Below are 15413 nucleotides of genomic sequence, written 5' to 3'. Positions count from 1 at the left end.
TGTGTGTAGAGGGGTGGGGGCGGGGGTTATCAATAGACGCTCATCGCTACCATAGACTTAGATTGATTATTTAACTTTTAATTAAATTGGCATTATGGAAGACAAGATACAGTTCTCGCTATAATAGCTACAAACTAGATAATGTAAAGGGAATATGTTAAAAATTTCAGTAAAAGTACTTCACTCTGAGGCAAGATATCGACGATACAATAACACTGTAGCCTCCCATCCGTCCCATCAATCGGCACCATTCTTTCCTATGATGTAGTAGACCTGTTCACTAATATCCCCACAGCTCAGACACTCCAAATACTTAAAAAGAAAATCAATGAATTAGAGACCCCACTGGACACCAACCTAACCACTTATAATATCATTCAACTGTTACTTCTCTGTATAACTGCCACTTACTTTAGATAGGATGAAGAATATTATCAATAAATACATGGCCTGCCTATGGGTAACTCACTTTCGCCACTAGTGTCCGAAGTATTCATGACCAGGTTTGAAACTGATGCCTTACAGACTTTCCCCATCAAACCCCTCTTGTTGGTATCTCCAAGTCGATAATGCATTTGTGGTCCTCAATCAAAACGACAACCCAGATACGCTACACCAACATCTCAACAGTCGACAAACGGGGATAAAATTCACAATGGAAACAGAAACGGATGACAGTCTCCCATTTCTTGATGTCTTAGTGACTTAATCTGATAACAAATTCTCCACTGCTGTTTATAGGAAACCAACTCACACTGATCAACACATTCACTATAATTCAAATCATTCACATCAAATAAAGAAATCCATCATCACCATTCTAACCAGACGCGCCACCAAGATATGTGATGAAGAAAGTTTACCCGCGGAATTAGAGCATTATTAAGGCACGTTTTCATAAACAATAACAGTTACCCCACCAAATTGGTTAATACTGGTTAATGATGTCATCACCACCACCATAGAGACCCAACATAAGCCAAGAACGCCAAATACTGACCACTCCGGCATCGGAATAACCATCCCGTTTCACGGCAAAATCTCTTACCAGATCAGAAGGTTGATGAAACAAGAAGTGGGCATAAACGTGATTTTCTCTAGCGGCAAAACCATACAGAAGTTACTGCAAGCCATTGGTAGACCAACACAAACCAACCCCCCACAGCCCAAAGGATGTATTTACGAGATAACATGCTCCTGCAACGAAAAGAATGTAGGGGAAACGAAGCGCCCACTTGATGTACGAATAAAAGAGCACAAGTCACTAGTTCCACCAATCCCTCAGCCGTAGCAGAGCATATTATTAACAACGAACATCATACAATCTTGTGGGACCAAACAAGAACCCTCGCAGTACATCATCACCAGAAGAAAACCAGGAAACTTCTTGTGGCCATCAATATAAAACCGTGATGTCGGACTATTTATACCAAGTGCTTATGACCAACTTATATATTGATTCAAATACTTTATTTCTAACTCAGCGCTTATCAAGTTTTCACAGTCTAATTACACAACGTACATATCTTGACTTTCAGCACTTATCCCATTTTACAGTCTGAGGATATATTTCCCATGTATTGGTTTCAGTTTATCGGACGAATATATTTACGGTATCCCTCATCCAGATTTAAGTCTAATAATAGGTTTCTTCTCTCATAATTTTCTAGCTTTCAGAATGAACACAATTCAGTGCTTATCCAGTTTCACAGTCTATTTATACACTTTACATATTTTGGTTTGCAGTACTTCTCCAGTCTTACAGTCATAAAATACAGTTCACATTTATTGACCCTTAATACATAGAAATAATAAATTTACTTATACATACACATTTCTCTTTATATTATTGTTTATCTATAGTTCAGGTTAATTGGTTTTCCATTAGTAGTGTTAATACACTGATCTTTATAAATATAGCATTCACCTGCTTTTAATCCCTGTAAGAGATTTCTGTTGTGTAGGTTTAGTTCTTAATGGCCCCCTAATCAAAGGTATTAAGCTTTAATTGTATTTTATTCTTATCTTTGTTGCATATTCTGTATATATTTGCCCACGTTCACATATTTGTATCATTTGTTTAATAAAGACGAGAGTATCCTCGTCAAAACATCGCTTAGTATTAAACTCAGTAATTGTGTATCCATAAAATTGTACCTTGTCTTAATATCTGTAGACTAAAATTAACATTTGTATCTTAAAATCAATATTTGTAGTGTCACTTGTCCATTGTTGTGGGATTTCTCCCGGACATCGAAATTGGTACTAAACGAAAAAGCTAATTTTGAGCCAAATCATTTCTGTCCCCAAAAATACATTTTACCGATCCCACCCACCCCTACCCCACTATACACAATGGGAATCTTATACACATATTTAGAGATGTGCATCAACATTAAAAAGTAATTTTTTTACACAGATCTAAGAAACAAATTTCAACGTGAACTCATTTCCCACCAATTCCAAGCACCCCACCCTTCCATACATGCACACATGCAACCCAGCACCACACCTCCCCACAAATCAAAACAGTTGTCCGAGGGCATCATATACATTTATGGATGGACAGTCCTAGAAATTTATGTTTTATTAAAATTTATGTCAACATAACCACATTTTCCCCCGATTGTAGACATTGACCCCACCCCACCCCCTCACCCCTATCTCGAAAACGCCCCCTCAAACGCCTAATTACCACACATATTCGGAATATATGCAAAAAACTGGTCTAGAAAAACCTGGTCTTATAAATTCACAGCTCGGGTGGTGATCCCCCCTTGAGCCACCGGACTAGTACACATTGGTGTGCACGTAAATACTTGGCGGCTGGAATTCGATATAACAGTTGGTCGTAACGGTACTGTCAGGCAAAATGGCGTACGTCCGTCTTCATTACCCCCGTAGATGCAGAATAGTGGCGTGTTGAACCACAAAAGCAGTGTATTCTGTTTTCCAGGGACAGACAGGGATGGTTGTTTGGGGGGTGGGGCGTAACGTTCACTCGATACAAATAATGGTTCAATTTTAATTTAATATACAGAGGGTTTTAGGGGAGGGGTTACACTGGACAATCCCAAGTAATTTTTCGGACAACAAAACCGGCACCGAACTCGAGAAGTCGTGGTTACTGCGCCAGCATCTTACGGACTGAGCCACTGTGACCCAAACAATTAAATATTATTATGTCAATACATAAATTAAACCAAGTCCCGGTCATCTCAACTTCACACATAGTCGTTCGGATAGGGAGAAAAACCGAACGTCTGTGTATTGATTGACGTGCACAGAAAAGAACCCGTGACAGTTGGAATTCCGAACAAATGGAACAACAAACATTAAAATAAGATGTGAATTTCATTTATTATATTATTTCAATATATTGTATCTTTGAATCAAATTAGGCTCCACTGTGAAACAGAATAAAATGGTTGTTTATAATTAACCATTTACAATTGAATTCAGTTTGGCTGCAGAAGCTACGCTAGCTGGTGTTGGTCGTAAAGTTCATCACCCTGAAGAGAATAAAATCGTTCATATTTTAATGGAGTAACGTAGGACTAGAGAAAGACTGGGTTACCTCTGTAATCTTAAAAACTCTCAAGGGGTTGAAATAAAACCATAATTAGATTTTATCTAATTTATAGTGGTTCAAGATAAACCGCCATGTGTATTTGTTCCTTTTGTAGGCATCAATAGTGTTTGAGAATATGCTTACTGATCCCTTCTCTAAAACACCTTGTGGGTTGGGTGGTCGAACCGTAACACACTTTCCATGAACGCATTTTTGACTAGGGAGACAGATGATGCCTTCACATTTACACGTGAACACCCGCTTATCACATACTTCGTCGAAAGTACAATCGCTGTCTCTTTCACAATCTAAAAATCTAAAATTTAAACAGTTTTCTTAATGTGGACTAGCAGGATACCCGGCTTCGCTTGGGGGTCATAACTCCGAAACCGGAAGTTGTAGACTAACGCCACCTGGCCTATGTTACTCCCCGGTCCGAGCTACCCCTATACCCCAAATTTCAGACTCGGAGCAGACCTAGTGTAGCCGCCAACCTCGAACAGACAGACAGACAAACGACAGTCACAAATATTAGTATAGATAATAAGTTATTCTTGTCTTAATGTGGATAATAAGTTATTCTTATCTTAATGTTGATAGTAAGTTATTCCTGTCTTAATGTGGATAATAAGTTATTCTTGTATTAATGTGGATAATAAGTTATTCTTGTCTTAATGTGGATAATAAGTTATTCTTATCTTAATGTTGATAGTAAGTTATTCCTGTCTTAATGTGGATAATAAGTTATTCTTATCTTAATGTTGATAGTAAGTTATTCCTGTCTTAATGTGGATAATAAGATATTCCTGTCTTAATGTGGATAATAAGTTATTCTTGTCTTAATGTGGATAATAAGTTATTCTTATCTTAATGTTGATAGTAAGTTATTCCTGTCTTAATGTGGATAATAAGTTATTCCTGTCTTAGTGAGGATAATAAGATATTCCTGTGAAAAAAAAGATGAAAAAGTTTCAAAAATTCATATTACCTGTCCAACGGTTTTACTTTAGATCACATGGTCTGTCATTGGGGGTCACGTGGCAAGTAATACGTGATAAGCAGTACCCCCCCCCCTCTCTTCCCCCTCTATCCGTTTATCATCCACTACACCCCCCCCCCCCCAAAAAAAAAAAAAAAAAACCCTCTCTATTTCTCCCCACACACACGAGTACAAATGTATATTGAATCATAATATTAACAATAGGGTAAAGACAATGGAGTTATATCCCCTTCTATGACTATCGGCAAGATTGTAACGGTATATTGTATTAACCTCGGCGAGCCAAAATACACCAACATTTATTTTTAAAAAAAACTAGTCTTTTGTTATTGATGTAAAGATCTCGACATGTTGTTACAGCACAAAACTTGCATTATAAACTTGATTGATTACCCGGATTGTATGTACTCCTCATTAAACGTCCACTCGACACACATTCGGTAATTTCGGGACTAAACATATTTGTTTTCGTTTCAATAATTCGATTGCGCCTAAAGGGGGGGGGGGGATCCCAGACGGTAGGACGGGTGACCCTACTCCATGTCACGATCAAGCAGAGATTCGACCCGAAGACAGGGCTATATATTATATATTATGTTTCTTAAAAACCTGTGGTACTGTATTAAGGCTAGGCCACACTTGCCCTTTGACCACGGTTTAATCGGGTTCCTGTGGTACTGTATTAAGGCTAGGCCACACTTGCCCTGTTGACCACGGTTTAATCAGGTTCCTGTGGTACTGTATTAAGCCTAGGTCACACTTGCCCTGTTGACCACGGTTTAATCAGGTTCCTGTGGTACTGTATTAAGCCTAGGTCACACTTGCCCTGTTGACCACGGTTTAATCAGGTTCATGTGGTACTGTATTAAGCCTAGGTCACACTTGCCCTGTTGACCACGGTTTAATCGGGTTCTCCCCGATTACATCAGACGACATATCATAATAATCTGATATAAATATTGATGGGTTTCGACCATCTTGATTTTTTGCTACGCCTGGTAAAATGTCATTGTGTACCTGATTACCCTGATTTATGTCTGTTGGCGTCCTGATCCTCCCCCTTCAAATCACTATAATGCAAGCACTATTGTTTGACTGAACTAAGTACAAAAAACGCCCTTTATTCAATGTTTTTAGTCCGTTATTCTTAATTGATAGTCCTTAATTCTTTTTTCGGCATTTGTACAATACAATTAACATTTGTATCTTAAAATTTGTCATATCAGATTTCTAAAATGAATTATTTTTTAACTTAATTGTATTTTAATATATAAAGATAAAAACTTAGCCTAGATTTCAACAGGGAAATACAACGAAAACCTATGGTGGCTGATTGGTATCATGTCGTGATGTCGTGGTGTCGCCCTTCATAAGGCGACAACCCGACAATCCGACATCACGACATTACGACATTATAACCCGACACCACGACAATCCGACATCACGACATTTTTTACCCGACACTACGACATTTTCACCCGACACCACGACATTAAGAATGTCGTAATGTCGCGTAAAAATGTCGCATTGTCGCGTAAAAATGTCGCATTGTCGCGTAAAAATGTCGTGATGTCGGGTAGTCGTGGTTTCGGGTTGTCGGGTTGTCTACTTTATTTATCAATGTTGAAGCGGCCACGAAATCAAGTTAACCCTCACTATCTCATCCTTCACTAAGAATACTTACCCTTCACTAACTGCGAATCAAGCTGGCCCTCACTACCAAATTACGGGTCTTAATACGAAATTCTAGATATCATGCTACATATCAGTAGAAAGCACGTTCACTGTTCTTTTCAAATATAAATAATTGTCTGGGACATGTATATTTACTTGCCCTGAAAAGTAAAAAGGGGGAGGGGAGGGTATTTTAAATAAAAATGCGGGGCTTCATCCAAAATTCCGTATAGGCTTATCTATACTGAAAAGTAAAGTTAATCCTCTCTTGAAATGTATTTATTATATTCTCGGCAGAATGCATATATACTTTTTTAAATTAAAATTGATACAAGTTTGGTAGCCTTCACTGGCTGAATTAAAGAGAGTGGTGGGGTGGGGCGAGTGTTTAATGTCAACATACGTGTCTTTAAAACGAAATTCCAGTTATTGTGTCATACATCGAGGGGGGGGGGCTGAATGGTTAGCGTGTGCGCGCTGTATCATTTAAAGTCTGTGATTCATGAATCAACTGGCGTGGTTTCTTTTCCCCGGTTGTACGTGACAAGGAGTAGGATCGCCTGTCCAACCCTCGTGGGTTTTCTCCGGGTCCTCCGGTTTCCTCCCACTTCTAAAGACCCCTACGCGCTAGCGAATTATTGAAATAAAATTAAACCATACGTTAGTTCCGAAATGACCTAGTTTGTGTCGAGTGGACGTTAAACCCCATTTCTCTCTCTCTCTCTCTCTCATCACCGGAAAGTAGGTTTCTTAGGTTCTTTAAATTACTTATTATTTTCTGGCACATTCACGATTACATACTTTAGATTTGGAAATTATGGGTAGGGAATTTAATCCATAAAAAAATTCTGCCTTACGTGTATCTAGGTAATAACGGCATAGGTAATAATTCGTTAATATAAATGGGGAAAATAAGAAAAATATATTTTGCCAGGGCGCTAGGCGAATTTACTTGTCAAGAAAGCTTGTAATTTCTTAATTCATATTCTTAACTCGTATTTCTTCATTTGTTATTTTATTTGTACATTTGTACACTAAAATTGACATTTGTATCTTAAAATCAATATTTGTTTTACAAATCAGACATTTGTCATATCAGACTTGTAAAATGTATTTTAATATAAAGATAAAATTTATTTTAGAAAATAAAAAATTAGCCTACGTTTACATTTCATCAGATAAACAAATCTGGAACAAGACATTTCTAAATACAAATCTCCAAATACAAATCCTGCAAAACAATTCTCGAAATCCAAAGAAACAACAAATATGCAATCAGCAGTTAAAACCAAAACTAGTGGCCACCAAAGATGTCAAACATGCAAAACACCTGGCATACAATTCCCAATATTAGATCAACTTTCATGCAGTAGTTCAAACATAATTTATCTAATTTCATGCAGACAATGTGACAAAAAAATACGTGGGGGAGACGGAAAATGCACTCCGGGAAAGAATCAACAGTCACCTAAAAAGACAAACCGGTCTCAATTCACTTCAACCAACCAAATCATGACATTTCTGATCTCATTGTCACGCTAATAGAAAAGGTTAAGAGCGATTTTGACACAACACGAGCCTTTGTCACTTTTCTTAATATTATGTTTTTGTCTTTTTTAAGGGTGTTTAATGCTGTTTTTGTTGCTCGGTTGAGATTTGGTTTCTGTGATTGTGTGGTTGAATGGACGATATTTCTGTATTCATTTCGTCGAAAGTTTTTAAGATGGTTGGTGATAATGACTTTTTAGGTGGTTTCCATGTGAATTTGTCTGTGAATAATTTTTTACCTCTGCCGGGTTTGTTCATAAAAAATAGGTCAACGGAAGGGTTCTTTGGAAGCGATCGGTTGCCTGGGTGATGTTGTCTTTGGAAGTTATTGAGGGGTTGGGATGAATTTAAGGCCTATGTCAAGAATGTTCATTTCTAGGAGGGCTGAGAAGTCTGTCGCTCAAATTGACAACTGTCTGTCCTAAAGACGGCTTCTCGTTTCTTTTCCCTAATCCTAGTTTAAATTCCTCATCCAGCAGTTGATGATCTCTCTGGCCGTGTCTGGGCTCCAGGGGATGGCGTCGTTACCTTTTAGTTCTATTTTGCCCTTGAAGTTTAAAATTTCAGACCATTGTTTAGGAATGTTCAGTTTTAAATCTATATTAATATCACCCATAATATATACTGGTATATTTGAACTTTTAACAATATTTAACTGGTTTTCAAATATGTTATACCAGTTTAGATTGGAGGCAGGAGGTCGGTAAACCAAGCATAATAAAAATGATTTTCTATATTTGGGTGTAATTTCGATCCAAATTGTTTCAATTTCACCAATCTCTAGATCTAGCTGCCTCTTAAATATGATGTTAGACTTTACATACATATTAATCCTCGACCAATTTTATTGCATCTATCTTTTCGAATTATTTCAAAATTAGAAATATTTATATACGCGTCATTAATCTTTGAGTGTAAAAATGTTTCAGTTAGACCTAAAATATAAATCTTATTAGATTCACCAAAAATAAAATCACTTACTTCATTGAATTTACTCTAAAATTTGTTGATATTTAGATGACAGTGTTTGAATCCATGACGTTGAGTCATAAATGATTGGAAAAGGAATCTCTCATCACTAATTGCCGGAGGTAGAAGAAGAAGAAGAAGAAGAATTTTTTTATTAATGTCTCACACATTGTACAATAGCAATAAAAACACAATTTGAGAAAAAAAACAAAAATTATAAGTGTACAATGTCCGGCCTTTAAGGCCTACGATACACAACAAGCATGATAAATCATCTACATTCGAAGATAATAAATAAATACATGTAAGTAACAAAGATAAAAATAAAATAAAAATTTGAAACGTACTAACAATAAAATGTTACTATTACATGTTCTTTAGTATGTTAGCAATCACGATATAAATCGTTTAGAATAAGAAAACATTATGTAACTAAAGACAAATAGGAATATAAAATAATAGTAATCAAAATGTCATCATATGTTAAAATATTTTCTATGATAAAACATTTGTTTAACAGTGGCAGCTAGGATTTTTACCAAGTGTGAATTGGTCATTAGAATAATTGATACGGGTGCTGAGATCACCATTTTATCTAAGGTATTTTATGACAAGTTACCTGAGAAACCTCTGAAAATTAAGGATGCATGTTTGAATACGACGGGTAAGGCTAAACTAGAGGGCTTTATTATAGGCCCTGTTCAAATTAGGATTGGGAAGGTTAGTTTGGAGGATTTTGTTTATGTAGCAGATATTTCTGATGTGATAATAGGTTTAAATGTTTTAATGGCTAAGGATATGGTTCTGGATCTAGGGAATCATTGTCTAATTGCTGAGGGTGAAACTATAAAGTTACAAAGTAATAATTCATATGTAGCTAGAGTAACAGTACCCAGTAGAAATATCGTTCCCCCTAAAACGGTTCTTAGGTTAAGGTGTCAGGTTGATCCAGGGGGTGTAGGTCCATACATGGTAGAGCCGATGGAAAAGAATGATGTGTTAATAAGTAGAACATTAAATGCTTCAGGGAGTCAACCAAATGTGTGTGTAATTAATTGCTCAAATGAGGCGGTAGTCCTGAAAAATCAGGAAGTTATTGGTAACGCGGTAGAAGTAGAAAATATCTCCATCCTCCAAGAGAAAAGTAGTAGGGATGAAGTGTTGGAAAAAGAACAGGATATAGGAGCCCTTCCGGAGCATTTGGTCGCATTATTCGAAAAATCTAAAAGTAACTTATCAGGGGAACAGGCTCAGTTATTAGCTAAAAGTCTTAATTGAGTTTCAGGATGTTTTTGTTAAAACGGAATATGATTTGGGTAGTTTCGATGTCTTGGAACATTCTATAGATACGGGCACCGCTAAACCGATCAAGCAACGGATTCGTCGTACGCCAATTAGTTTTGCCAACGAGGAAGAATCATTAATAAAAAAAATGTTAGAGGCTAAAATAATTCATCCATCCTCTTCCGATTGGGCGAGTCCACCGGTTCTAATAAGGAAACCCGATGGTCTCCGTTAGGTGGTGTATTGATTATAGAGCACTTAATGCTGTAACCGTCAAAGACAGTTTCCCTTTACCTTTAATTGAGGAATGTATTGATACAGTGGGGGGTAGTAAGTTTTTCTCTAAAATGGACATGACAAATGCTTATTATCAAATCCCTTTAAAGCAGGAAGATCAGAAAAGGACAGCTTTCATAACTAAATATGGATTAGTTTGAATTCCGTAGACTCCCTTTTGGCCTCACCAACAGCCCTCCCACATTTTCCAGGGCTATCAATTTAGTAATGCATGGATTAACTTGGAATATAGCATTGGCTTTCTTAGATGATATATTAATTATGGGAATGAATTTTGACGATCATTTGGCTAATGTTAGACAAGTTCTTACGCGGTTACAAACATATGGATTGAAATTGAAACCCAAGAAGTGTGTTCTATTTCAAGAGGAAGTAGAATTCTTAGGGAGGATAGTAAATGGGAAGGGGTAAAAATGAGTCAGAAACATATAGAACCGGTTAAATCTTGGCCCACTCCAAAAAATACTAAAGAAGTTGAGAAATTCTTAGGTTTTGCAAATTATCATAGAGAATTTATAAAATATTTGGCACAAATGGCTTTTCCGTTGTATCCTATTTCCGGAAAGCAGCCTTTTTCATGGGATGTAGAAAAACAAACTGCGTTTGAAAATATTAAGCGGGCTTTGATAACTCCTCCGGTTTTATCCCTTCCAAACGCCCAGGATCACTTCATTTTGGATAGAGATGCGTCTAATATGGCTATAGGGTCTGTTTTAAGTCAAGTGCAAAATGGACAAGAAAAAGTAATTTCGTATAGTAGTGTTTCCTTAACTCCGGAGCAAAGGCGTTATTACACGACCAGGAAAGAACTCCTGGCAGTGGTTAGGTTCACCCGACAATATAGGCATTATTTGTTGGGGAGGAATTTTACGTTACGAACGGATCATAGTAGTTTAACGTGGCTCCTAAGATTTAAACAACCGAATGGACAACTATCGAGATGGTTAGAAGAATTGTCGCAATACGATCGTTCCGGAGCGAAACACATAAATGCTGATTTCTTAACGCGCTCGCCCGAGCTAGGCCCTTGTCCCGATTTCAAGACACAAATTCTACCGGAAGCTTATGAAGACTGGGCTGACTTATAGAAGTAGAGGAATCGGTATCTTATCTAGGATTCCTGAGGAACCGGTTGTAAATAGAATATTCTCGGATTGGGAGGATAATTCGAGTCAGTTAGGATCTTATAATATTAATGGGATGTTGGTGTCGGGTTTCTCGATTTATAGAAAAGGGGCATCAGAGGATAAGAAGGAAAGGGATAAGATTTTTAGACAAATAACTTTAGGTAACCTGAATTCTGAACAGGAAATGGTAGAAAATCGGAATAAGGATTCAAATTTTAGATTCATCCTGGCCTGGCTTAAGGATGTGAGTTCCCCATTAGAAGCGGAGCTAATCCTTAGTAGTCCTGCTGCTAAATATTATTGGATTCAAAAGGAACTGTTGTAATTATATGGTAAGGGAATTTTCTTTAGGAAAGATCCCGGGGATGGGTCGTCTCAATTAGTGGTGCCTAAAAATTATATACAAGAAATTATCGCTTTGTGTCATGATCTCGCTTCAGCCAGACACCAAGGGTTAAAGAGAACTCAACAGAAGATAGGAATGAATTATGGCTGGTACTGTATGTCCAAGGATGTGGCAGCTTATTTGCAAAACTGTAGGGTTTGTAGTACTTGTAAGAAGGCTACTTTTCATGCTCGTTCAGGTTTAGTGTCATATCAGTCTGGTTTTCCCATGGAAAGGGTACATTTAGATTTCCTTGGACCCTTGTCGAAGTCAACTCGGGGGACTGAACATATTCTAATGATCGTAGATCAGTTTACAAAATGGGTAGAGTGTGTTCCGTTATCCTCGCAAACAGCAGAAGTAACTGCACAAGCCGCAATAGATCAATTTTCTCTCGTTTTGGGTATCCCTTCCAAATTTTCAGAGTGATTTGTTTAATGAATTGTGTCATCAGATGCAAATCCATAAAGCGCAAACTACTCCGTATCGTCCTTCTTCGAATGGCCACGCGGAAAGGTATAACAGAACACTAATGGACGCTGTTAGATGTTTTGTAGATGAGAAACAAGATAATTGGGATCAACATTTAGCTCAATTGGCTGGCGCTTTAAGGTCGTCGGTAAACAGACAGACCGGATTCACCCCAAATCGGTTAATGCTAGGCAGGGAATTAAATATTCCAGTAAATCTTATGTTTGGGAGTCAAGAAAATCGGAATGTACGAACGACAAATCAATATTTGGTTGATTTGGAGGAAGCTGCGACATTGGCACATGAAGTCGCTAGAGAAAATTTAGGGATGACACAGAAGCGCATGAAAAGGGACTATGATATAAATTTGAGAGAACGGCTTTATGAAGTTCTACTCCCAAAGGCAAAGCTCGGAAATTAATGAAGTATTGGAGGGGTCCTGGGGTAGTGATGGAGAAATTGGCTGCTGGTCTATATCGGGTGAAAACTAAAGAGTTGTCGGGATATGAATGTTCCTCCTTAGGCAATTCAGGCACGTAAAAGGGATCCCAAGGGAGAAAAGTTTACTGTGTGTGTAGGAAACCGTGGAAGAATCAATTTGGTTTACAATGTGACTTGTCTAGAATGGTTTCATGGTCATTGTGTCAATATTACTCCTCAGCAGGCCGAGAACATTGATATCTATAAATGTCCAAATTGCGACGGTAACAGACCAGAGAATTGTATTTCATTACTACCAGTAAGTGCTTTTTTTCTGTTATATCTTTCAGTTATATTTCATCCCCAAATATTAATGATGTTGGCCTGTTCTGCACCCGTTATTACTTTAACTTCAAATAAGCTGGTTTACTGAAAATAGATTTTAAAAATAGTTCATTTAATTTTTTCAGGAGTTTGAACAGTATTGTTTAGAACCAGAAGTTCTGGATCTTGCCAATGTATACAGAAACGATGTGCTGGCAATTGATAAAGACGAAGACATCAATAGAACAAGACGGCATGCAGCCTACAGACAATTTGTTATGTAGCGCCATGGACGTCTTGGCACTGGGAATAGAGTAGTGGTACCCTCCTGTTGTGTCCTGAAGATAAAAAGATAGTTTCCAGACAGAAATGGACAGTACACAGGTTTCAATCCAAGGCGATTATTATGAAAAATAAAATAAAAACTTACTTTAAAATCTGGTTTTCTGTTTCTTGGCCATCTCTGAAGTTGGTTCCGGTTGAGTTTTTACATTGTCCCTGAGATCTTTCGGGGATCATCCTCATATAGGGATCTTTTCCGCCTCGCTCTGCCTTTATCCTCAAGTCTGACCTTCACCATGTTGTATATCAAGGACGGCATGAAGCTGTAGTCTCTGGTTTCTTTTATTGGTGCCAAGGCCCAGTTAGAAGCTCTCTTGGAATATTTTCAATGGTACCTGAAAGATGGAAATGGTGAAAGTGCCATTGGGCTTGTTTGCTGTGCGACATGCTAACAGTCCTAAGAATATTAAGTAACAATTTTCAGCTATGCTTGGATATTTGTAAAACATTGAAATGATGATCATCCATTAAATAAAATATATATTATAACAAACCTTGGGTTACCAGTCTCATCGTGTGATACTGGTCTGTCTTTATGGTGGTTGAAATCAATAGCAGCTAAGAGACATCTTGCTTTGTAGACTGGAGGACTGAAGCAAAGTTATTATATTTTTTAATAACGTGTGTATGATATCATTGATGATTTGAAAATCCTATGTCAAACTACAGTAACAGTAATGATGAAAAGGGATTGTTTAAACAACTACTACTGCAAAAATAATTAATGGAAAAGTACCTGTAGGCGATCCTTTACTTGCATACATTAACTTGAATGAATGAAAACTTTCTATGTTACCCGTGTGCCTGAAATAAAGTTAAACATACATTATGCAAGATAAATCTGCCCATAGCCGGTTTTTCTTTAGGTCTGAAAAGAAAACTCTTAATGCCATCTTATGTGTCTGATTGTCACTGGATTTGTATCAGAGTTGCTGCTGATTATGATTAAAAAATCAAGACTGTTTTAGTACCGACTAATGATGACCAGGGCTAGGCGGAAAAATCAATTGTTAATATCTTTTTAGAGTGGAGTAATTTGACAAGAGATTTTCAACATATTCCCTTTACATTATCTGGTTTTTAACTATGATAGTGAGAACTGTCAGCTCGCTGTCTGATATTCCATAATGTATCTTTAATAATTTATATTACCAGATGCAGGTAACTAAAAAACCTGTTGTTAATCTTACATCAGAAATTACGAGACAATGTTATACATCTTACCTAAAATTTACATAGTAGGGGAACATTCTTCAAAAGTGTCTTGTCTAAGACTCCAGCCTGCAGGTCGCGTGGATTTCCGAGAGTCCCAGTCTAGGAAAACCGACGTTAATCTGTGACGGGAAACACATATTTGACGACGAGATTAAATGTTTGCAAATTTTTTATGAGTTTTTATGAATTTTGCCTGAACATGGACGCAGATAAAACCGACGAATGCATTGTACATAGTAGTTCATAGGATATATTTGTCGTATTGGTAAATGTTAGCGGGGAAAATTTTGGCAGGCTTTGTGACGCGGCCTGCAGGCTGGAGTCCAGCCATGGAACTATTCAATTGTATTTTTCAGACAACTATATCATATTTGTTGACCCAATAAGGTTACAATCCCTGTCGATGTTCAGTTTGGGGTGCATGTCCTTTCCATATTTAGAACTTAGTTGTTATCAGCCTTTAGATTAACACCTCAGACAAAGGAATAGTCACCTATAAAATAAGGTGAGCTCACTCCGCCGGTTATCCCATCCATTTAGGTATTTGAGACTAGGAAGAATTGTAACACTTCCAGTTTGTAGAAATAAAATATTTAAGAAATGAACCTGAACTGTAGTTGTAACTTCGTCATGGAAGAAAAAAGAGCGTGAAGATTGAAGATCTAATAGTACTACACTAAACAGGAAGTCAGCGCTGATTGGACATTGCATCATTAGTAATCCTCCTCGCGTCATCGGTCGTCTAGTTTGAAACTTTACTCTGAACGCATAATTAATTCGGAAGTC

At 37.4% G+C, this 15413-nt stretch overlaps 1 pseudogene; it reads right to left on the bottom strand.

The window, feature by feature from the left end:
• Positions 1-13501: 13501 nt before the first annotated feature.
• On the bottom strand, positions 13502-14631 carry LOC126830596 (uncharacterized; annotated as a pseudogene).
• Positions 14632-15413: the final 782 nt, after the last annotated feature.

The sequence above is a fragment of the Patella vulgata genome, chromosome 8, assembly GCF_932274485.2.
Source record: "Patella vulgata chromosome 8, xgPatVulg1.2, whole genome shotgun sequence".
Lineage (NCBI taxonomy): Eukaryota > Metazoa > Mollusca > Gastropoda > Patellidae > Patella > Patella vulgata.
Note: the sequence above shows the minus strand (reverse complement) of the source record. Positions and strands in the feature narration are given on the sequence as shown.